This window comes from Chiloscyllium plagiosum, chromosome 34, assembly GCF_004010195.1.
Source record: "Chiloscyllium plagiosum isolate BGI_BamShark_2017 chromosome 34, ASM401019v2, whole genome shotgun sequence".
Lineage (NCBI taxonomy): Eukaryota > Metazoa > Chordata > Chondrichthyes > Orectolobiformes > Hemiscylliidae > Chiloscyllium > Chiloscyllium plagiosum.
This window is the reverse complement of record NC_057743.1, coordinates 38,766,964-38,790,076: the sequence shown is the minus strand read 5'-3', so window position 1 is coordinate 38,790,076 and position 23,113 is coordinate 38,766,964. Positions and strand designations below refer to the sequence as shown.

Here is a 23,113-nt window from a genome sequence, read left to right as displayed (position 1 = left end):
TTCTCACAACACTGTGTATAATCAAATGCCACTCAAGTACTTCCAATTTGCTCTCGTTTTTATCAGTTATTGTTCACTCGTAGGGATATGGGCATCGCTGTCTGGGCCAGCATGTATTGTCCATTCCTGTTGGCCCTGAGGATGGTGTTGGTGAGTCCATTTGGTGTAGGTACCCTCAAAAAGCCCTTAAGGAGGGAATTCCAGGATTCTGACCCAGCGACACTGTAGGAATAGAATATGTTTCCGAGTCAGGATGGCGAGTGGCTTGAAAGGGAATGTGGTGGTGAAGGTATTTCCATTTATCTGCTGCCCTTGTCCTTCTAGATGGAAGTGGTTGTGGATTTGGAAGGTGCTGTCAAAGGTATCTGGATGAATTTCTGCAGTGGATTTACAAGATGGCACCGGAGAAATTCCTCAACGCTTCTTCAACAGCACCTTCCAAACCCACGAACACTTCCATCTTGTAGATGGCACACAGCAGTAGACAGTGTAAAACTCTACACCCAGTCTTTTTGGGTTTTCACAGGTGCAATTTCTCCCTCTGCATTTGTAATGAAATCACTGAGCACGCCCATCAAATAACCTGCTTTCCTGTCTGTTATCCTGGCCTGTATCTTGCAGCAATAACCAATCTTAATTAGCTGTTAAACACAGGGCACAATGTGGTTTAACAATGATAGGTTTAACTGGTTGCCATTACACGGACAGCTATTGCCAACTTGCCACAATTTATTGTACATCCAACATTGCCTGTGAACATATTTGAAAGAGGGGCTTCTAACAAGTTTGAGCAGGGCTTTGTTTTTGTGTTTTGCTCTGTTTAAGAAACACTCATTTGCTCAATCTCTGTTGTTATCGTTTGACATTCAGGCTAATTTCTGAACATGGACTTTAAAAAAAATCCTGAGGTTGAGTAATTTCATCTCCCAGATGTGAGCAGAGCTTTGATGAGTTAATATACCAATCAAATGATTAAAAATAGCAGAGGTCAAATTTCACCTCGGTGATATTTCCAGACGAATAAAATGTAGCAATCCTGAGCTTCCAGTTACACATTAGAAAACCCAATTTATCCACTTCAAACACAAAACCTTCCTTATTGAAATTAGACATGGATAATACATGATTTATCTATAAAGAAAGAAAAGTTTGCTGCTGTGTCCAATGACTTCCTTTAAAACTATTTGTCGTTATTTAGTTCATTCTGAAGGAGATGACAATTGAACAGTAAAACCAAGTGCAAAACCAAAACTATTTGTAAACATGGAGGGAAATCCCAGAGACTTTACACAGAAATGTTGCTTTCAGAAGGAAATAATTGCTAAAGTAGCAACACAATTGGTGGGAAACATTATTTTAAAGGGATAGCGATCGTGAAAAAGAAACTCCAGGTTTTGAATTTGGAATGCAAGTTCTAGCACTTTGGAAAACATAAAGTTGTGGTATTTCGCAATAAGCATTTGGTTCAGATTTTTTATTAGTCTGTGTCAGCTCTCCAGTTGCCTGACGTAATTTTCCAAAAATTATTGTGGCATTTGAGTAACCAGTTGCTGACTTTGACAGGTGGATCTTGCCTCTTTTCCTAATACCATTTTAAAAGTGACTCACTCACCATGTGCTTCCAAGAAGATCTCTTTAAAGGGACAGTATCACTTTTGTCAGTCAGTTTCAGAGCAAATAAATGTTAGCCTCTGTAGCTTTAGCTTTTACTTACTGTCCAGCTGTCACTCGATGTTCCGTGTATTTATCTAACTATGTTTAGTCAGATAAATCGGCAGCTGTTTGAGAAATGAGAAGCCATCTTACTTGTGGTGCTCTGAGAGTTTCTTGCTGTGAGAAAGGACCTTTTTTTGGCCTACCAAACCCAGCAGTAGTGGGAAGACCATTTAAAAGTGACAGTTTAGTGGTAGCGTTTACCTGTAAATGACAATTAGGCTAATGAAAAGGGAGGGGATGGTTTCAGGTGCAAGCACAACAGAACATTTATAAACTGCAAAAACAAAGCGAATGTGGATTATACATGAGATTGGGACTGAGAAAAACACATTATATCTGTTTGGCAGGATCTTCAATATTTGTTTAGCTGCTCCCCTATGATTGTGAGTCTCATTGCTGTCTGAGTACTGTTCATTTGTCTGAATTCCTTCTAGAATTTATTAGTGACCAGTTTATATTTCTGGCCATCAAAATAGTGCAGATTTTGGGAATCTGAAATAAAATCAGAAAGTGCTGGTGAAACTCAGCAGGTCTGGCAGCATCCGGGGAGAGAGAAACAAGTTAACGTTTCAAATCTGGTATGAGTCTTCATCAGAACCACTTCTGACGAAGAGTAATTGGATTTGAAACTCTGTTTCTCTCTCCATGGAAGCTGCCAGACCTGCTGAGTTTCTCCAGCACTTTCTAATTTTATTTCTGACACCCTCCCCCAACCCCCACCCATTAGGGGAAAATGCACCTCATCAAACACAATCATAAAAGGGAGTAGTACAATTAATTTAAGAAAAAAAAACTGAAAGTTAACATTTGTGGGAAGTTTAAGTGGCTGCTTTTGGGTTTACTGCAAAGGTCGAATGTTATCATTGTGATCCTCTGGCACAGCCATTCATCTGTTTCAGTCCTGTGGAGAGTTCAGCCCCAGTAGTGGTTGGTATTGGGACCAAGATTTGGTTTAGTTCAAAGCAACAGACTCTGGGGAGAGGTCATAGTCATAGTCATAGAGATGTACAGCACGGAAACAGACCCTTCGGTCCAACTTGTCCATGCCGACCAGATATCTCAACCCAATCTAGTCCCACCTGCCAGCACCCGGCCCGTATCTGTCCAGGTATTGACCATGGCATCAACAAGATTGTGGAGGAGCCGGTGTTGGACTGTGGTGATCAAAGTTAAAAATCACACAACGCCAGGTTATAGTCCAACAGGTTTATTTGGAAGCACCAGCTTTTGGAGCGCCACTCCTTCATCAGGTAGCGAGTGACTAATCACCTGATGAAGGGTCAGCGCTCCGAAAGCTAGTGCTTCCAAATAAACCTGTTGGACTATAACCTGGCATTGTGTGATTTTTAACATCAACAAGAATAGCATCTCCTGTGTTCTGATACTCAGGAGGTCAGAGGGAGAAAAACTCTCTTGCTTTCTCTCTTTCTCTCATCCTCTTTGACGAGCAGGAGCAAGGCAAAGGAATTAGGAGTGGGATTAGAAAGTATTTTCCAAGTTTTGGTCCTTATTTGCCAGGCAGGCACAGTTGGTGCTGTTTGTAAGATGGACAGCAGCAAATACATACTTTCATGTGGACTTTTCAATATAAGAAAAGCTCCGAAAGGAGCACCATGGAAAGATCAGGAGAAACTAACTGGATGCCAAGACAATGGAGGAGATATAAGGATGTTTAGGCAGAGAAGCTTGAACAGAAAGGTGTGTTTTAAAGAGGTTCTTAAAGGACAAAGGAAGGAGGAAAGCTTTAGGGATCTGATGGAACCTCAATCAATGTTGGGAGAAGGTTGGGGAATAAACAAATGATTTACGCTGAACAATTCCTGTTCATTCTGTCCCGGGATAATGGCCAAGATTTATTGCTTGTCTCTCATTCCTGAGCGCTAGGATCATAATGATCATGAAGAATCAAAGGATCAAGGAGGGAGAATGTGACCTAGTAAGGACAACAGGAGCAGGAGGAGACCACTCAGCCCTTCTGGCCTGCCCTGCTATTCAATACGTTCATGGCTAGTCTTCCACATCAGTGTCTTTTCCCCACACAATCCCCATATCCCTTTACATCGTTGGTACCTATTAATCTGTCAATCTCTATTTTAAACTCGGTTTAAACAAACTTCTGGGACAGAGAATTCGAAAGATCCAGCAGTCAGCTGCTTGATGTGCCACGTTTGACTAAGCCATGGTGTTCCTGCAATGATTTTACTGGAGAATAGTTGACCGGGTTAGTGAAACTGAGGAGAGGGTGATCACTGATTGGTGAGATAACAATATTGTCAATACATCACTCACCATACAGGCATTGATCACAATTTTTATTAAATTACAATAGATATGAAAAATAGAAACTTATATGTTCAGAGTTTCTGTTGTGGTTTGAACTAAAACCAGCTGCGACCATCATGCCGCCATACCAGAGATGTGAGGGCACTCAGCTGCGGCCTGCTTAATGCACAGCCATCACGAATGGGACATCCAAACCTCTTGAAAGCTCCAATAGGAGCCAGAACCCAATTCAACACCCACACCCTAACTCAGCGCTGGCTTCTGTTTGCAAACTGACCATAGGAACAACAGTAGGCCATTCAGCCCCTTGAGCCTGTTCTGCTATTCAGTGAATCAAAGCGTGTGGTGCTGGAAAAGCACAGCAGGCCAGGCAGCATCCGAGGAGCAGGAGAATGGATGTATCGGGCATAAGCCCTTCATCACTGCTGTTCAATGAGATCATGGATGATCTGTGGCCCAACTCTATTTACCCACCTTTGGCCCATATCCCTGAATACCTTTGCTTAACAAAACTGATCTCCCTCAGATTTCTAGACTATGCCCCTGGTTCTAGAATCCCTAACCAGTGGGAATATTTTATCTTTATCTACCTTGTCTTTTCCTGCTAATATCCTGAAGACTTGATTTGAACTGGTTCAACAGACTGTTACTGCACTCTTTGCTAAAATGGAACTTAGTTGTTACCTGTCCCCTTAAACATTGCCTCAGTTTAACAAGTTTTGTCCACTCTTTTCTCTACTATCTAACATGATGAAAAGAGCAACATAAATGATGAGCATCTTCAGAAGTTACTGTGCTAATCTTTCACGTCAGCACCAGCAACATCGGTCTCAATGGAAAAATTCATCGTTTAACAATCACAGTATTCCTGCAACATAAAGTGAAGTGGATTCTTTGAAGTATTTTCAAACATTAACAGGGTGGAATGTACTTTTTATCAACAGCTATAGAACTAAATCTATAAACCTCGTGAATGAAACCATTGCCTCCTCATTCATTCAGGTGGGCTGGTCTCTGACCGTGGAGTAAAATAAATGGAGTTCCAAAGATAAAATCCAACCTGCCTGTTCATTACACCTCAGCCCTTTTCCCACTTCCCAATAACTGGAAAATGGAATTGTTGTGTGAGTGAGGAATTCATTCATTAACCAGAGCAAAGTAAGAAAGTATTGTGGGGAGAATGCTGTGGGTCAGGTTATGGGGTGCTGTACACGGTGGCTCAGTGGTTAGCATTGCTGCCTCACAGCACCAGGGACCTGGATTCGATTCCAGCCTCAGGTAACTGTCCGTGTGGAGATTGCACATTCTCCCTGTGTCTGCGTGGCTTTTCTACAGACAGTCCCACAATCCAAAGATGTGCAGGTCAGGTGGATTGGCCATGCTAAATTGCCCATATTTCCAGGCATGTACAGGCTAGGTGGGAAATGCAGAGTATGGGTTTAGGGTTGAGGGTGATTCTGGGTCGCATGGTCTTTGGAGGGTCAGTGTGGACTTGATGGGCTGAATGGCCTGCTTCCACATTGTAGGGATGCTATGTAACCTCAAAGGTGTACATTGCAACCCCAGGGGTGCAGACACATCTCACATGACTGTTATATTAAGAATACGGGCTATTCTAATGCTCCAAATAAAGACATGCCTGTAGAAACCCCTCCACTTGCCTGGCTGAGTACATCTTCAAGCACATTCACAAAGCCCAACACCATCCAGGACAAAGCAGCCCCCTCCCCTCCCTCACAAATATCCCTCTCCTAACAGCATTTAGTACCATCTCTGCAGCTTCATGTAAATAATTTGGTTGGTGTTGAGATTCTGTGAAGGGGAAGGTGGGGATTGTGTTTCAATTTCCAATTGTAACCTCAGCAGGAAACTGACAGAATCCCTAACAGTACTAGAGCCTGAAGCTAACTGGTTAAATTGGGGCTTTTATATTGTTACATTTACAACAGAACATGATTTCAGTTCACTACTGAAGACAGACCAAGAGGAAATGATACTGTCTGTTACACCTCTCCTTCAACTAAGTTATATTGGTTTTGTGTGGTTTCCCTGGTCTCTCTTTGGAGTTATGTTACAAGATCTAGCTAAACCTCTAAGACAACAACAGGAGCAGTGTCTGTTATTGTCTATCTCTCCTCTCATCCTTATTTCCAAGGGTTGGTAACAGACCTCCATTCGACGGCTCCCTCTTATGAACAGTTGTTTGCCATTGCTTCCTGCAAGACGGCAGAGAAGGAGATTTTCCCGACACTTACCGTGTGGCCCCAACTGTGTGGGAAGCATTTACAGCCTCGGATCAATCCGTGTCCTAATGTTAGGAACACAAGCTCTGTGGCCAGTAAGTCCTGGCGTGGAACTCCATCCCAGGACACCTTCCCCAGAAGAAGGCACTGTATTCTCTGAGCCGCAAGACCGCCTACCCATTATTGTGAAGATTTATATTTAGGATGTCTTGAAATTGTCCATAATATATTTACTGTCACCTTTAAATTGACACATCCAGTTTAATCTCAGCACGTGTGTTCCAAAGTTTAGCTTTGTTAATGTTGTTCTCATGTCCATTACTGAGTCTCCGGGCAGTCTGTTGTCTTGGTACACCCACCAGTGTGTGCTGCTGCTCTGCCCAGGACTGCTGTTGGGATGGCATGAGCTATGGGACATTAGGATTACATCACATTGTCTCTAATTCACCGCTGTACACAGAATGGCCAAACAAAACTGAACAGTTGGCCAAGCATACTTTCTGTAAGGAAGGAAATAACATGTCCATCTTAGAACTGAAGGCCCAGGAATGCAGGAAACACCATTCCCTGCAAGCTCCCCTAACCCACTCACCATCCTGACTTGGAAATATATCTCTATTCCCTCACTGTTGCTGGGTCAAATTCCTTCCCTGACATAAATGCCCTCACAGCACAAGGACTACAGCGGTTCAAGAAGGCAGCTCACCACCACCTTCTCCAATGTAATTGGAGATTGGCAATAAATGCTGGCCCAGCCACCGACATTGCCTTTTCCTTGAATTAATAAAAACAATGCACATCCCTGACCCTTATGCTAGTCTTCCTTATTTCCAGTTTCCAAAATGGCCGCTCACATCCTCATGCCATGAGGTTCTACCTACTTAGCTGACCAATCAGTACAAAGACAACCTTTTCTGATGGCCGCTGGTAAACCATCTATATCAATTCTTAGGAAAATTTAGGTCTTTCATCCCTAAGTTCCCAACAAGGACAGGAACTGCACTTCTGAACCCCAGAGTGCTCTCAATAGACATAATCACCTCTAACAGGTAAAGTCACTGTCGTCCCATTTCCTTGTCAGAGAGAGGAAACTGGTGCCGGTTTAACCTGAGGGTCACCACGCCGCAGGGGAGGTCAGGATGGTGACCTCAGATGGTTATAGGAATCAAACCCACACTGTTGGTGTTACACTGTACGGCAAACCAGGCATCCAGCCAAGTGAGCTAACCAACCCCCACGGACACTGACTGAGGTATCTGAACTCTCAACATTCATGGCATACAGAAGACTCTGATCTAATTTTGTTTTCGCAAAGAGGTGAAATCTGGTTCATATGGTCCGTCCATCTGGCGGATGAGAATTGACCTTAAGAGGACTGCAATATAATGACTTGCCATTTTAGTTTTGAAAGACTGTATGTGAATGCAATAATCCAGAGAGTGGCTTACTAAAGACAATAAATTTAGAATACAACATGATTTCAGTTTATTGCTGAAGACAGACCATGAGGAAAAGATACTGTCATTTCACCTCTCCTTCGACTAAATGACCTTTACACTTGTGTTAATAAAGGCTGGGGACGATTAATTGACCATTCATCGACTACAGCTGTTGTTGATTAAAATTTTTATGGATGACTTGCTGAAAACTAATGGTTAGCCCCTCTCGACATAAAGATCCTCAGTCTCACACCATTTTCACAGATCGTTGTTTTTTTTCTAAAATGCTAATGAAAATTAAAGCAGACTTGTGTACACAGCCCCAGTGCTGGGAGGTAAGGTGAGTGGCTGGATGGTTACGGTGGTAAAGAAAGGAGTGCTAAGGTCATTGAGATTCAGAGTTGGTGTGACCGTTCTGCTCTCTGTGATCGCAGCTTGGAACATGCCCATTATAAGATTCCCCATGGTAGGCTCATTCATAAAGTAAGGAGGCATGGGATACAGGGAAATCTGGCTGTCTGGATACAGAATTGGCTGACCCATAGAAGACAGAGGGTGGTGGTAGATGGAAAGTATTCAGCCTGGATTTCGGTGATCAGTGGTGTTCCGCAGGGATGGTTCTGGGACCTCTGCTCTTTGTGATTTTTATAAATGACTTGGATGAGAAAGTGGGAGGGTGGATTAGTAAGTTTGCCGATGACACAATGGTTGATGAAGTGGTCGATAGTGTCGAAGGCTGTTGTAGGTTGCAACAGAATATTGACAGGATGCAAAGCTGGGCTGAGAAGTGGTAGATGGAGTTCAACCTGGAAAAGTTGAGAAGTGGTAGATGGAGTTCAACCTGGAAAAGTGTGCAGTGATTCACTTTGGAAGGTCAAATTTGAATGCAGAATACAGGGTTAAAGACAGGATTCTTGGCAGTGTGGAGGAACAGAGGGATCTTGGGGCACATGTCCATAGATCACTCAAAGTTGCCACCCAGGTTGATAGGGTTGTTAAGAAGGCCTATGGTGTGTTGGCTTTCATTAGCAGGGGGATTGAGTTTAAGAGCCAGCAGCTCTATAGGGCACTGGTTAGACCACATTTGGAATGTTGTGTTCGGTTCCAGTCACCTCATTATACCAAGGATGGGGAAGCTTTAGGGAGGGTGCAGAGCAGATTTACCAGGATGCTGCCTGGATTGGAGGGCATGTCTTATGAAGAAAAGTTCAGGGAAGCAGGGCTTTTCTCATTGGAGCGAAGAAGGATGAGAGGTGACTTGATAGAGGTGTACAAGATGAGGAGAGGCATAGACAGAGTGGATAGCCAAAGACTTTCTCCCAGGGTAGAAATGGCTGTCACGAGGGGCATAATTTTAAGGTGATTGGAGAAAGTTTTATGGGAGATGTCAGAGGTAGGTTCTGTACACAGAGAGTGGTGGGTGTGTGGAATGCACTGCCAGCAGTGGGAGTAGGGTCAGATTCTTAAGGGACATTTAAGCGACTCTTGGATAGGCACATGATTGATGGTACAGTGAAGGGTATGTAGGATAGTCTGATCAAAGAGTAAGATAAAAAGTCAGCACAACATCTAAGGCTGAAGGGCCTGTACTGTGCTGTACTGTTCTATGCTCTATGCTCTATACCTGACATCCACCTTCCTGGTAGAACATCATTGGTGCAGCTCCAGTCCACATTGACTTTGTCCAGTGCCACCAGCAAGGACCCCATTGGCAGCATGCCAGCTCTGATTCATCTTCACGCCTCAGAAAGAGATCACAGAAATTATTTTGGAAAATAATAAAAGTCAAAATCTGTTTGTGAGGGGATTTGATAAGGTAGTTATGAAAACGTTGTTTCCCCTTGTGGGAGAATCTAGGACCAGAGGGTATCATCTCAGACAAAGGGGTCTCCCGTTTGCAAAGAGGATGAGAAGGAATTTCTTCCCTCGGAGGTCTGTGAATCTGTGGAATTATTTACTACAAAGGTGGGACTATGTTCAAAGCTGCAATAGACAGATTTTAATCAGGAAGGGAATTGTCTTTGGGAAGAGACAGGAAAGTGGATCAGATCAGCCATTATCTCATTGCCTCGCGGAGCAGGGTCAATGGGCTGAATGGCCTACTTCTGTTCCTACACCATATGGTTGTTTTCTCAGAAAGCAGGGAATGTACTGCAAAGAGGATGTTAGCGGGAGTGCTGTAGAGGGGTTCTTTGACACCGCAGAGACGGGCAATAAATGGAAGTCATGATTTGGAAATGCCAATGTCGGACTGGGGTGTAGAAAGTTAAAAATCACACAACACCAGGTTATAGTCCAACACGTTTATTTGGAAGCACTTGCTTTCGGAGCGCTGCTCCTTCATCAGGTGATTGATGAAGGATGAAGGAGCAGCGCTTCGATAGCTAGTGCTTCCAATTAAACCTGTTAGACTATAACCTGGTGCTGTGCAATAAATGGAGGCTCGCGAGTGACGCACACAGCCCAAGAACGAATAAATAAAAGTGGGGTGTCACCTTGTAAATGGGCTAAAAATAAGAAAATGATGGAAATTTCCAATCTTTAAAGCTTCAGCGGTGACTTGTAGTGAATCTCAGGGACCCTCCCCCCACCAACTCTGGAAGTTACCACTGGTGAGATTAGTGACGGTGCTGTCATTTTCCAGCCACTGCTTTAGTAGAAACACTGACCCCTTTATTAAGATTAGCATCTGCATTAACTTTGCAAACTGTTGGAATCTTCTGCCCATGTAACAGTGGCCCAAGCACCTACAGGAATCCTCCATTCCATCCACCTGAAAATTGTCCACAGTGAAAGTCCAGCTATCGCTAACAGTGTGTGTGTCATAGGGATTTCCAAACAGCAATGGAGACCATGTTGGCCGTGCTTAGTTTGGCACTTATGAGGCCCTCACAGTGAATCTGATCCTGGCTGAATGAGTGGCAGCTGTGACTCAACTGAGGAGCAACACCTTTGTTAAACTTATGGGGGACTCTGGATTCTTAATCATTTGTCCATCCGTCCCATTGCGACCTTCTTGTTAGTAAAAGAGTCAAGAAATGGAACTAGCAGCCACGTGTTTAACTAGTTGATAAGTGCCCAGTTTTTCATTAAGTCACAGCAGATGTACTGGGATGAAGAGCATGGCCATACATGTCCTGTAGCTTTCCCAGAGCCAGCTAAGACAAGACAACAACTAGTGTCACCCCATCATTGATGAAGCATACACACATCGTTTGGGTCAAGTATGAATGTTGTGAGTGACCTTATAGTCATAGATGTGGAGGTGCCGGTGTTGAATTGGGGTAGACAAAGTCAGGAGTCACACGACACCAGATTATAGCCCAACAGTTTTAACTGAAATCACATGTTTTCGGAGCTTTCCTTGAACTCTCTGCCAATAAACTCTGTGTGCTCTTTTCTCTCACTTCAACTGATGAAGGCGCAGCGCTCCAAAAAACTGTGATTTTAAATAAACCCATTGGACTATAACCTGTTGTTGTGTGACTTCTGACTTAGGGTCATAGAGTCACAGAGATGTGTAATTCCAAAACAGACCTTTCAGTCCAACACACCCATGCTGACCAGATATCCTGAATTAATCTAGTCTCATTTGCCAGCACTTGGCCCATATCCCTACAAATCCTTCCTATTCATGTACCAATCCAGGTGCCTTTTAAATGCTGTAATTGTACCAGCCTCCACCATTTCCTCTGGCAGCTCATTCCATACACGTACCACCCCCTGTTTGAAAAAGTTGCCCCTTACATCACTTTTAAATCTTTCCCCTCTCAACATAAAATATGTGCTCTAGTTTTGGACTCCCCTACCCTGAGGAAAAAGACCATGGCTATTCACCCTATCCATGCCCCTCATGATTTTATTCAAATTTCATAAATATTGGAAACCCCTTGCGTTATTAGGGATAAATTGGTATCTACTGTTTAGGGTTGACTGGGAAGCAATCCAACTCCAATCCAATCAGGGAGAGGGTGAGTAACAGTAAGATTCAAATCCCTCCTCTTGCCTTACTATCTGTAATGAACTGAGAGCATAAGCACAGAAGGAAATGTACTTTAAAAGTTGTAATTGTGGTGCCACTTGGAAACTCATAAGCCCTGGAGTTGAAAAGTAATATTTGTAAACTGATCCTTAATAAATCTTTTAACCCTTTGGGTATAGATTCTATATTGCTGTTTGCATCCAAGCCCTCAATAATGTAGAAATTTGTCCTGTGTAGCATCATCATCATGAATATTATGAAGAAGGAAGTAGATATTCACAGGAACACTCAAGAGCCTTGTTTTATTAATGGTGGACTATCAATAAACCGAAAAGTGCTAACCTTGTCATATTTAGCAGCTTAGTGCTGGAATGCTTTCATTACTCAGAGGGTTAAAGTGCTCGAACATCCATTATCATTTCCTGCCTACCTCCCTATCTTGGGCATTTCTAACCCTTTTATGTATTTAGCCCTCTGAGAACTAAAAAGAACCTTTCTGAACTCAGCAATTAATAGCATCCAGGAGTTGGATTTTTAAAATTTTATTGACAGGCTGGCTTCACTGAGCCTAATGCTCTGAATGGAACTGCAATTGTTTGCCCCCTCCGCTAGGATTTCCAATTTGACACAATCTCATGCTCTTTTTTAAAAACTGAGCTGGTGTTTGGTGAGGAACACACAGCAAATGTGTTACAGTCAGCACTAGCCTCCACATTGGGCCGTCCATCCCCACACTATCACTCTGCTGAAACTGATGGGAACTGTCCCCCCTACCATGGATGGGTGGGATGGCGTCTGCGATGAGAGCCTGGTATCTTTGAAGCTATCGCCCTCACATCGCCATCACGTCATCATCAAGCAAGAGTACAAAGCGCATTTTCGCAAACTTCCATTTGAACCCAATCTGGGGCATGGGGCAACCCAAGCAGAGCAGGTGGGTCTGATCCTGAGTTCAGTGCAGGGTCCGTACAGACACACCAAGTAGGAGGAGGAGTAGGCCACTCAGCTCCTCACCTCTACTCCTCCGTCCACGGCTTCTCCACATTCCCACCCACCCACCCACCTGATACATATCACTCAAGGCCGTAAAAGGGGCACAGTGGGCTATCCTACGAGATTCCTGAAGGGGGTGATAAGGTTAAACTTGCCCCTGAGCTTGGGGTGAAATGCGATATTTGTCCATTTCCCTTCGAGGTGCTTGGCTTGGCACATGCAAGGTGACCGGCGAGTTCCGTTATTACTGCCCATTGTGTGTGGTTCAGCAATCCTAGTGCCAGGCAACACACGAGATTTCACTCTTACCTGGAAGCACATCATCTGATTTGTGGAACTTCATTGGGATAGCGCCCAGATGTCATCTTCAGTGCCCTCTTGTCTCAAAGTGAATCAGCTGGGGAGAAAAAAGAACACCAGCTAAAACTGTTTAGACCCTCAGCAGCACAGTCTGGCTGAAGCACTATTGTGGCACAGTAGTAGTGTCCCTATCCCTGGACCAGGAGGCCTGAGCACCTTCTCTAAAGGTGTGCAATAACAACTCTGAGCAAGTCGATTAGAAAAATAGGTTAAATATGGAATTTCTTTTTAAGAATCAGTGTAGTTCCATCAGTGAGTCTTTGTTTCAGAGCCAGGGGACCAGGATTCAAGCCCTACCTACTCCAGAGGTGTCTCACAACATCACTGTCACTGGCTGATTAGAAAATATTAAAGTGTGATTGAGAAGAGCTCTTGTGGTGCAGTGGTAGTGTTTCCACCTTTGGACCAGAAATCCAAGGAAATCCAGGGATGTAATTCCATCTCTGAACAGGTAGATTTTAAAAAGGACAGTGTAGTTGAACTGAATCCATCATCTAAAAGCTGCACGATACTCATGGGCAGGTGGAGTTAATATCTTGGATTAATAATCCAGAGGCCCAGGCTAATGCTCTGAGGAGCATGTGTTCAAATCCCCCCAGTGACAGACAGTGAAATTGAAAAAAAAATCTGAAATTAAAATTGTTAGTCAAATAGTGGGTGTGAGTCACCCATTCGAATCACTAAGGTCCGTCAGGGAGGGAATCTGCCATCCTCACCTGGTCTGGCCTACACGTGACTCCAGACCCACCTCAATGCAGTTGACTTATCTGTCCTCTGGGCAATTAGGGATAGGCAATAAATGTTGATTTAGCTCGTAACACCCCTATCCCGTGGATGAATTAAAAACAAGCCTCACCAATTCTATCAGTTCTGTAGAAGTAGTTTAGATTTTATTCCTGATAAAAAACATTAAAAATTGGATGTTTAGAGTTCTACATGAAGGAATTTGGACTCTCTGAATGCTGACAAGTGGCAACTTTTATTACTCCTGACCTGACAGACAGCAAACCTGGTGTAATTAAGAGACCAAGTCTAGCCAGGGTTTCTGTGTTAAAATGTCTCTGTCTCTCTCTGTCTGTCTGTCTCTGTGTGTCTCTCTCTCTCTCAGTGTCTATCTCTTTCTCTCTGTCTGTCTCTCTCTGTCTCTATCTCTCTCCCTCTCCCTCTCTCTCTCCCTCTCTCTCTCTCTGTCTCTCTCTCTCTCTCTCTCTCAGTGTCTATCTCTTTCTCTCTGTCTGTCTCTCTCCCTCTCTCTCTCTGTCTGTCTCTCTCCCTCTCTCTCTCTGTCTGTCTCCCTCCCTCTCTCTCTCTGTCTGTCTCTCTCTTAGTGTCTCTCTCTCCCTCTCTCCCTCTCTCTGATGTCGGATTGTAAACAGCCTGAGAGTTTTCATGGTACCGCGCTTTCAGGTTTTATTTGCTCCGGAAAAAGCAAGTTTGCTTTTTTTGTTTAATGAGATTTAAATGATTTGTTTCCTGTCACTTTTTCTCCTCTCTCAACTGTCAGTCTCCTTTTGGGGCAAATTTGCACAAAATGGTTAAATACCTGGGAAGTGACCGGTTTCTGTTGAACTGAGAAAAGAGCAGTTTGAATTCCCCTCCCGTCACTGCCTCCTGTGTTCGGGTTGTCCCTGTGCTCTGAGTGCTTTTACAAACAGTTTCCTGCTAAATTACGAAGGTGGAGAAGCAAATCAGTTATTGACTTTAAAGGAACTGATTGTGCCCAGATTGTTCTGAACAATTTATGGTAACTAGCAGATAATCCTGTGTTTTTTTTTGTTCCCTTCTGTGGTAAATGCAATTGAATTCCTACAGTCACTCTCTATCTGTCAGGAGGGTGAGGCTAAATGACCTTCAGCCTTTGTCACTGTGTTTAGGTAGCTGTGCAGTTCTAACCCTGGAATTCTATCCGGGGAACGTGCTCAGAGTCTGGTACCCTATTTCATGTTCAAGGCATAAAATTGGACACCAAGATGGTATATGTTATTGTGCCTTTTTGGATGTCTATCTCATTCTCTAACAGCCACACGGGATTTACTAAATGTGCGACTGACCTCTTAAATAAAAAGTAAGTTCTCCACGGTTTAAGTTGTTTGAATACTATTCAGTTTGAACAACTTGAGTGCTCTCTGTAATAGGAACATAGGAACAGAATAGAGGGAGGTCATTTAGTTCATCCAACCTTCCCACCATTCAGCGAGTGACATACAATGGAATTCTATGCACTTGCTTTTGTCCCACGTCCCTCAATACTTTTGCCGAATGGGATTCTGACAGCGGCACATTGCAGATTCACATCTAATCTACTATCCACGCCAGTGCTGTACTCCAACCCCTCTGCCAAAGGAGAGTTTCTCAACTTCACTCCAGAAGGTTTGGGCTCTAACATCGGCTTTATGCTCCCTGAAGGGCCAAGCACTGGAGTGGAGTTACAATCGGAGAGATGCAAGTGTGAGAGAACACAGGCTCCTGACTTAAGCTCCACATGAGCTTCCTCATCCATTCACCAGAGTAAATGGTTTTCCATTGACTTCCTCACTCTGCATATCTTTGGAGTCTCCTTCCCCATGGCTTTGGGAATGAACCTGCAAGTCTTCTACCTCAGAGACCTGGTCGCTATCACTGAGTCACAGATCACATTGTCCAGTCACAATTATACTCATGTGTCAACTCAACTCTCCATTGACCTGGGCTGAATGGCCTCTTTCCACACCTTCCATTTGCTGCTGTCCAGCCTCCAGGACCGTCTGAAGTAGGGTTTGAACCCTGGATATGCACCTCCCCACAACCCATCCCACTGAGGGAGGTAACATTGTCCACAGCCAACAAGAGACACCGAGGGAACAGTGGGTTTCTCAGTAGCTGCTGGCAGCTTGCCACCCAGTTTGTGCTTACTGTAACAGTGAAGAGTAAGGTGTACCAAGGCTGCCTTATTAAATACAAAGGGCAGGGGAAGGTGATTCTGCAGTCTTCCTGCAATCAAGTGACCACACTGTGATTTTCACTCTTTGATCAGTGTGGCACAAACTCGCTGCACATATTCAGGTTACCTGAGGTGAAAATTGCCAAAGCTGTCTGCTTGATGCTGCCTGAGTACTCAAATTTTCTCCTTTGTGAACACACTCCAGCCAGCAGCCTTTCCCTTTAAAGTAAATGGGAAGTTGCTGGTCTTGTTGTAAACCACCCCGCACAGAAAATGAGGGAGGGAGAATATCGGAGTGGGGGGTGGGGGGGGGGGGGGGGTGCTGCCCAGTGTCACGTACCATGTCATATATAGTGTATCTGTTACGCTCTAAAGCTGATATTGGCTTGGCAACTCAGAGAGGGTGAAACTGTGACTCAGTGCCACTCACAATCCCTCACCCCCACATTTCCAGCCTCTGGGTGTCCCTTTAAATAAATCCACCCTCTTCAACTTCAAATAAGTTCTGTGTGATTTCCTTCAGCCCCACCACCCCACCTCCGAACATTAATAACATTGATCAGTTTCAACGGTTACTGACAGGAATAAAGCAAATGTCTTATATTTCTCTGCAGTCAGGGTGGGGGAGAGTTTGCTGATAAATGTCTTTTCAAACGTCACGGTGGATTATCTGCTAAACTTATTTTGGACGAATGTGCTGGATTTACTGCTTAATCTATTGTGCTGACATCACTCTTAACAAGCAAAATTAAATCAGGGCTAAATTCATTTCAGTCACTCTATCCGTGGAGTTATTACAAAGAACAACACAGGGTAAAAGAAAGGACATGATCGTAATCTCAGGGAGAGGGGGGGAGTTTGAACGACCAGCAGAATAGATCATTCTAGGGAAAAAAAACAAGCCATCTCATCTCCTGCAAGTAGAAAACTGACAGTCTTTGTATATGTAAATGAAGAATTTAGACTAATGGAGTTGAACCATTTCTAATTTTGTGATGGAGAGCGGATTTTGATTGAAAGTAATTAAGTGAGCTCGCTGTAAAATTAATTAAAACCAAAGGAAGGTTGTGAAGGGGGGGGTGCGGGTGGTGGAATGTAGGATGTTTTATTGGATTGGATAGTGATATAGCTCTGTCAGATTTTGGGAGTGGGGTGAAAATTGGGGGTGACCTGAATCTGTGCCCTTCCTCCTCCCACATGGGACATTTGTGTCACTCTAATCTCCTTACAGAGGCTGGTGCGCATTTGTTAGAAATAATCAAGCAAATATGGTCAGAAATTGTCAGCTTTCAGATCCAATTTGCCTGACAGCCTCGTGTGTGGCGTTTCGTCTAAGCTCTCTGTAAAACGCATCTGACAGGACTGCAGACAGCTTGTACCTTACAGTGATTTACAGCAGATAAGCCTCTTTTCCCTCGTTCTCTCTCTCCATCTCTCCCTCCCTCTCTCTCTCTCCTGCCCAAAAAGACAGAGAAAAAAATTAGCTGTCTTTCTGGCAATTTAATAGAAAACCTGCTAATTCTGTATCAGAGTGAAGGGTCCTCGACCCCAAGGGAGCAAAGGTATTTGAGGACCATTTAATTTTTTTAAAAGCAGTGCAAGCAACACTATTCTTTTTTTAAATTCCCTGATTTTATTTTTTTACTTAAATGTTTTTAAGGATAAGTAACTAATCAGCAATCTGTAACTTCTGGGACTGGAGAGCAGCCTGCTATAAGTATGTGATCCCCCAGTTCCTCACCCTTCTGCCTAAGCAGAAGGCTTTGTGAATGTCAGGACAGGCCCTCGAGTTTATAAACATAAAGCTACAACAAGAAAAAGGAGAGGGCCTTTTTGTTTTGTTCCTCCCTTAAACAGGCAGGTAAGGCTGGAGGAGTGTGCACCATATGCATTAATTTGTGAAATGCTTCTGTACATGCAACAAAATTCAGGGAGAACTAAATGTGAAGTCGATGTGATTTTTCAAATCTTCCCATAATGATTCGAAGGCACTGCTTGGTTGAAGGTGCTGTCACAATTCTGGATCTCCTTGAAGTGAATCTCTATTGAACAGACTGAGAAAATATTGGTTTTGCAAATTTTTTCCTCAAGTCAATATTTTATGTTAATTGTCATCCACACTCTGATTGCAACCTTCACAATGTCTTCCCTTCAGAAGTGTTGAAAGGCATTAAAATGTCATCAGGGAAAAGATAGCAATGTGCTCGTTTATCTGTGTGTTTCTCAAGCCCAGTTTTAGATTCCTTCAAATCACTTCTCCTTTGGTTAGTGGTTGAGGTGGGTGGTCTTAGCTCACTGAATTGATAGAGACAGTAAGAGAACACTCACAAGTGCCTCCCTCTATCTCCCTCTCTCTTCCCACCACGGAGGCAAAGTGAGGATCTTGGACTGTACTGAGGACACCATTTCTGGGTTCCACTCAGCTCTCCCCTTCGTTCGGGCTGGGGACTGCCTGAAACTTTTGCTGTCAGAACTCCCTCAGAGGCAGAAAGTTGGGAAACATTTTCTTGATTCTTAGTGAATGGAACTTGCAATTTAATGTTTTTGTCACACAGCTTGTTTCTGGAAATGATTATAAACCAAATGGTCCCTTTAATGCACTGGAGAATCACAAATATAGACCTTTCTGCACAAAGGTTGGGTTTGATTTTTTTTTGTTCTCCCTGTCGTCAGTAAGTTGCAGTTGGTGTGCTGTGGCCTTTGATATCCTGATGTTTTGAAAGATGTGGGACAATGAAGGAACATTTCCTCTGTATGCCATATAATACAGTAATTACAAACCCATTCAAAAGGGATATATTTATAGTTTCTCTAATAGTGTTACAGAATATCACTCGCATGAAAATGTGAATGATGTAACCTGTCACTCCTGAGTATTTTAGAAGGTGCTGGCCCTGTCCCTCACTCTGGGAGAGGGGTTCGAGCTGGTGTGGTGGCCCAGGGCTTGACACTGTTGCTGCACACTGGCCAGTGAAGGAGTGGGAGGACATATGTTCATACTGCTGTCTCCCACGTGTTGGAATGATACTGTGAGGATACCGTTGGGGTGAGAGACTTGAACATTAGAGCTGAATTAACTGAAGCAGAGAAGGCTAATGGGAGATCTAATCAGAAGCGTTTACAATTAGTTCAGAGTTTGAAAACAGGAAAGATTGTTTTCACTGGTCAGTGAGTTGGAAATAAGGGGGCTTAAACTTTGCATTAGAACTGGAGGCTTAAAGAGGGAGGTTTGAGGAAATTTTTCATGCACAGGATTATTAGAATAAGGAATAAATTACCACAAGTGGCTGTTGAAGCCAATTTAATCACAATGTTTAAGAGGGAGTTAAACACTTGAAGGAAAATATTGACGGCTGTGAGGAAACTGGATCTAGGATAGATGGCACTGATATGGGACTGGTAGCCCTGGAGTCAGGAGAGGCCACAATGACCTTCTTTAGTGATTGAATTTCTCCTTCAAATGTCAGTGAAGATGTGAATAGCAAGAACAAAAGGCTTGCATTTGTATATTAGACATAACAAAGTGATATGTGACCAGTCAAGTACTTGTCAGAACGTAGTTCTTGGTGTAATGCAGGATAAGGGGGCAGCCAGTTTGTGCACAGCAAGCTCTCACACAAAGCAATAAGCTAAAAGGCCAGAGATTTCCATGTGGTTCTCTCACCCCACTGATGTTGTAAGCTGAGAGTAGTTTGGTTTTTGAGGGGCAAGACCCAAAGGAAAGGCAGTGAATGCAAGAAGGCAGATGTCTGTTTGCTGATAAAGTCCTGCCTCAACTTTTGCAGTGAAGCCGTGTGTTATGTCCTTGTATTGATGTGACCCATAGTCAACATGGTAAAATGAACAGCTACCTACAACACCATTATGTTTTACATTTATGTCAGTTGTGTTGTTTAGTTCAAAAATCTCTGCTATGTCCCGAGCTTAGTCATAGAGATGTACAGCACTCTTTAAACATGAGGCACAAAATTTTGTTTTCATTAGTTCCTGGGAAGCGGGCATTGCTAGCTCACCCAGCATTTTTTTTTCCCCATCCCTAATTACGCTTGGGAAGAGCGAGGTAGAATCCCATCTTGAATTTCTGGAAATCCATGGGGGAAAGGGTTACCCACAATGCTGTTAGGGAGGGAATTCAAAGACCCAGTGACAGTGGAGGAACAGCGTTATATTTCCAAGTCAGGATGGTGAGTGGCTTGGAGGGGAACTCGCAGGGACTGGTGTTCCCATGTATCTGCTGCTCATGTCCTTCTCGATGGAAGTGGTCATGGGTTTGGAAGGTGTTGTCTGAGGAGCTTTGGTGAATTTCTGCAGTGCATCTTGTGGTGAAGGGAGTGGGTAGAGTGCCAATCAAATGGTCTGCTTTGTCCTGGATGGGTAGACTTTGCTGGAGCATCTTGAGTGTTGCTGGGGCTGTACTCATCCAGGCAAATGGAGATTCCATCACACTCCTGACTTGCGCCGTATAGATGATGGACAGGCTTTGGGGGGGTCACAAAATTCCCAACCTCTGACCTGCCCTTGTAGCCACCATATATTTATATAGAGAGTCCAGTTCAGTTTCTGGTCAATGGTAACCCCAATGATATTGATAGTGGGGATGCCATCAAATGTCAAAGCAGAATATTTCAATTCTTTTGTCGCATGAGCAATGCAATTAAATCGTTTATAACGAGGCATCAAAGATTTTTTTGTCCAATGTTAAAAGAGGAAGTCATTTATTCTGCCATGGATATTACCCTGCTCCAGATTCTCAGTTAAAGAGCAGTCTGAGTACATTCTTTGCTTGAAAAAATGCAATCGTGAGTTTGGCCACGTTCCTGCATCAGTGCAGTTGAGTTCAAAGTACCTTCTTTTTTCTCTCCAGCCCCACAGTGTATGAACTGATTGCTGTGAAATGCTTACCTCAGTATCGCTGGCCCACACGGAAATGAAGTAAACCGAGAGATCAGCGCATTTCGGAAAGCAGTCCTCAGCAGGTAATGTAACCACACCCCCAACTGTTTTATCATTTAATCCCAGAGTGACTACTTTGTGTGGGAATGCTGAATGTTGTCTAAAGATTTCCTTTTAATTTGAAAGTTAAAGAAGTGGAGGAAAAATTCTAATCCTCTAAATAAAAACCGAAAGAACTGCGGATGCTATAAATCAGAAACAAAAAACAGAAATTGTTGGAAAAGCTCAGCAGGTCTGGCAGCACCTCTGGAGAGAAATCAGAGCCAATGTTTTGGGTCCAGTGGCCCTTCCTCAGACCCTTCCTCACTTGACCTGAAACTTTAATACTGATTTCCCTCCACAGATGCTGCCAGATCAGCTGAGCTTTTCCAGTAATTTCTGTTTTAATTCTGTTGAGCTGTTTGTTAGTGAAACGGATTAGTCTCAAATAATCCAAATCAATGATTGTGGCAATTTATACTCAAGGTGTGAATAAAATGTTCTCAGCAAATTGTAAGGATCTTATGAAAGAAAACTGGGCGGTTTCTAAAGCGATGATGTTGCTGGTAAACTCTGATGGGGAGGTGCTGATGTTGCACTGGGGTGGACTAAGTCAACTGTCACACGACACCAGGTTATAGACTAACAGGTTTATTTGAAATCACAAGCTTTCAGAGCTCCACTCCTTTGTCAGGTCACCTGTTGGATTATAACCTGTTGTTGTGTGACTTCTAACAAGCGTTAACTGTAAGCGAATTGCAGGTGACAATACAACATGCAGTTTTGCAACTTTGATATGACATGGTGGTTGACAGTATTACAGACTTGTTATGGTGCATGAGGCCATTCGGCCCACATGACTGCACTGGCCCTTTAAGCATTTTTATTTAGTGCCTCCCCCCTGCCGTTCCCCATACCTTGTTTCTGTTTACGTAACAATCCAATGTCCCTCTTGAACCTGCCTCCACTACACATCCAGGCAGTGCATTCCACACCCTAACTACTCACGTGGTGAAAGCCATTTTTCTCACCACGCGTTTGATTCTTTTGCAAAACACTTTAAAACTGTGCACCCCCAGTTGTCAATCTGTTTATGAGGGGGAGCCTTTTCTCCCTATCCACTCTGAGTTGGGCATCATCTTGGGAGAGTGGGGCTTGTGGAGAGAAACAAAGGCTGGAATTTCCATTTTTGCTGCAGTTTTGGCTGGAATAGTGGTCGGGTTTAAGACAACCTCAAATAAACCTCGGCTGATTCCAGTCAATTGCTCCAGTGTTAATTCACTAACGCCGTTTCAGATAGTGTTGGGAGTATGGGGAACATTGAGCAGAAGGAACTGGAGAAAATTAATTGCTGACAGAGATTTGGAAAGACTTGAGAGAACTCCAAGAGGCATTTCAGCTTCCTTTCGGTGGCTTTGCCAAAACAGAAGCAGTGAGCGGTTAGGTGGGGGACCCTCGAACGTGAGGGAAAGGGAATGGAAGCATGAGTTAGCAAAGACCAATGGGAGCCAGTTAGTGTGCAGCCTGTGGTGGGACAGTGATGGACATGAAGGTGCAGCGAGAGGACATTCGCCATCAATCCCTCGCAGCATTGTAACATCTCCACAAGGTGATAGAGCAAGGTTTCAGACACTCCAGCATCATTGGGCTGCATATGCCGGGCAACACCAGAGAAAGTGGATCAAAGAGGACCTGAAGGAAAGAGATTGAGTTCTTGCAGCTGGGATTTCTTTCTGTTTCTCTTCCTGGTCTGGAGCATTAAATCCTACAGCCAGGAGTCTACACCCAGGCCATGGGAATATTAGCATAGAGAAAGGAGGGACATTTCACTGTCAACAGGGGTGGTACCAGGGGACTGGAGAGTGGCGAATGTTGTGCCCCTGTTCAAAAAAGAGAATAGGGATAACCCCGGGAATTACAGACCAGTTAGTCATACTTTGCTGGTAGGCAAAGTAATGGAAAGGGTACTGAGCGATAGGATTTATGAGTATCTGGAAAGACACTGCTTGATTAGGGACAGCCAGCACGGATTTGTGAAGGGTAGGTCTTGCCTTACAAATCTTATTGAATTCTTTGAGGAGGTGACCAAGCATGTGGATGAGGGTAGAGCAGTGGATGTAGTATACATGGATTTTAGTAAGGCATTTGATAAGGTTCCCCATGGTAGGCTTATGCGGAAAGTCAGGAGGCATGGGATAGAGGGAAATTTGGCCAATTGGATAGAAAACCGGCTAACCGGTCGAAG

General features: G+C 43.7%; 1 protein-coding gene across 9 annotated transcripts in view; it reads left to right on the top strand.

Annotated features, from left to right (window-relative positions):
* casz1 (castor zinc finger 1) overlaps positions 1-23,113 on the top strand; it is a 385,070-nt gene that overhangs the window by 201,056 nt on the left and 160,901 nt on the right. For all 9 annotated transcript variants that reach the window (XM_043676251.1, XM_043676248.1, XM_043676247.1 and 6 more), the window contains exon 4: positions 20,801-20,912. The gene's annotated coding sequence lies outside the window, so the exon portion shown is untranslated. The remainder of the gene's footprint in view (positions 1-20,800; positions 20,913-23,113) is intronic.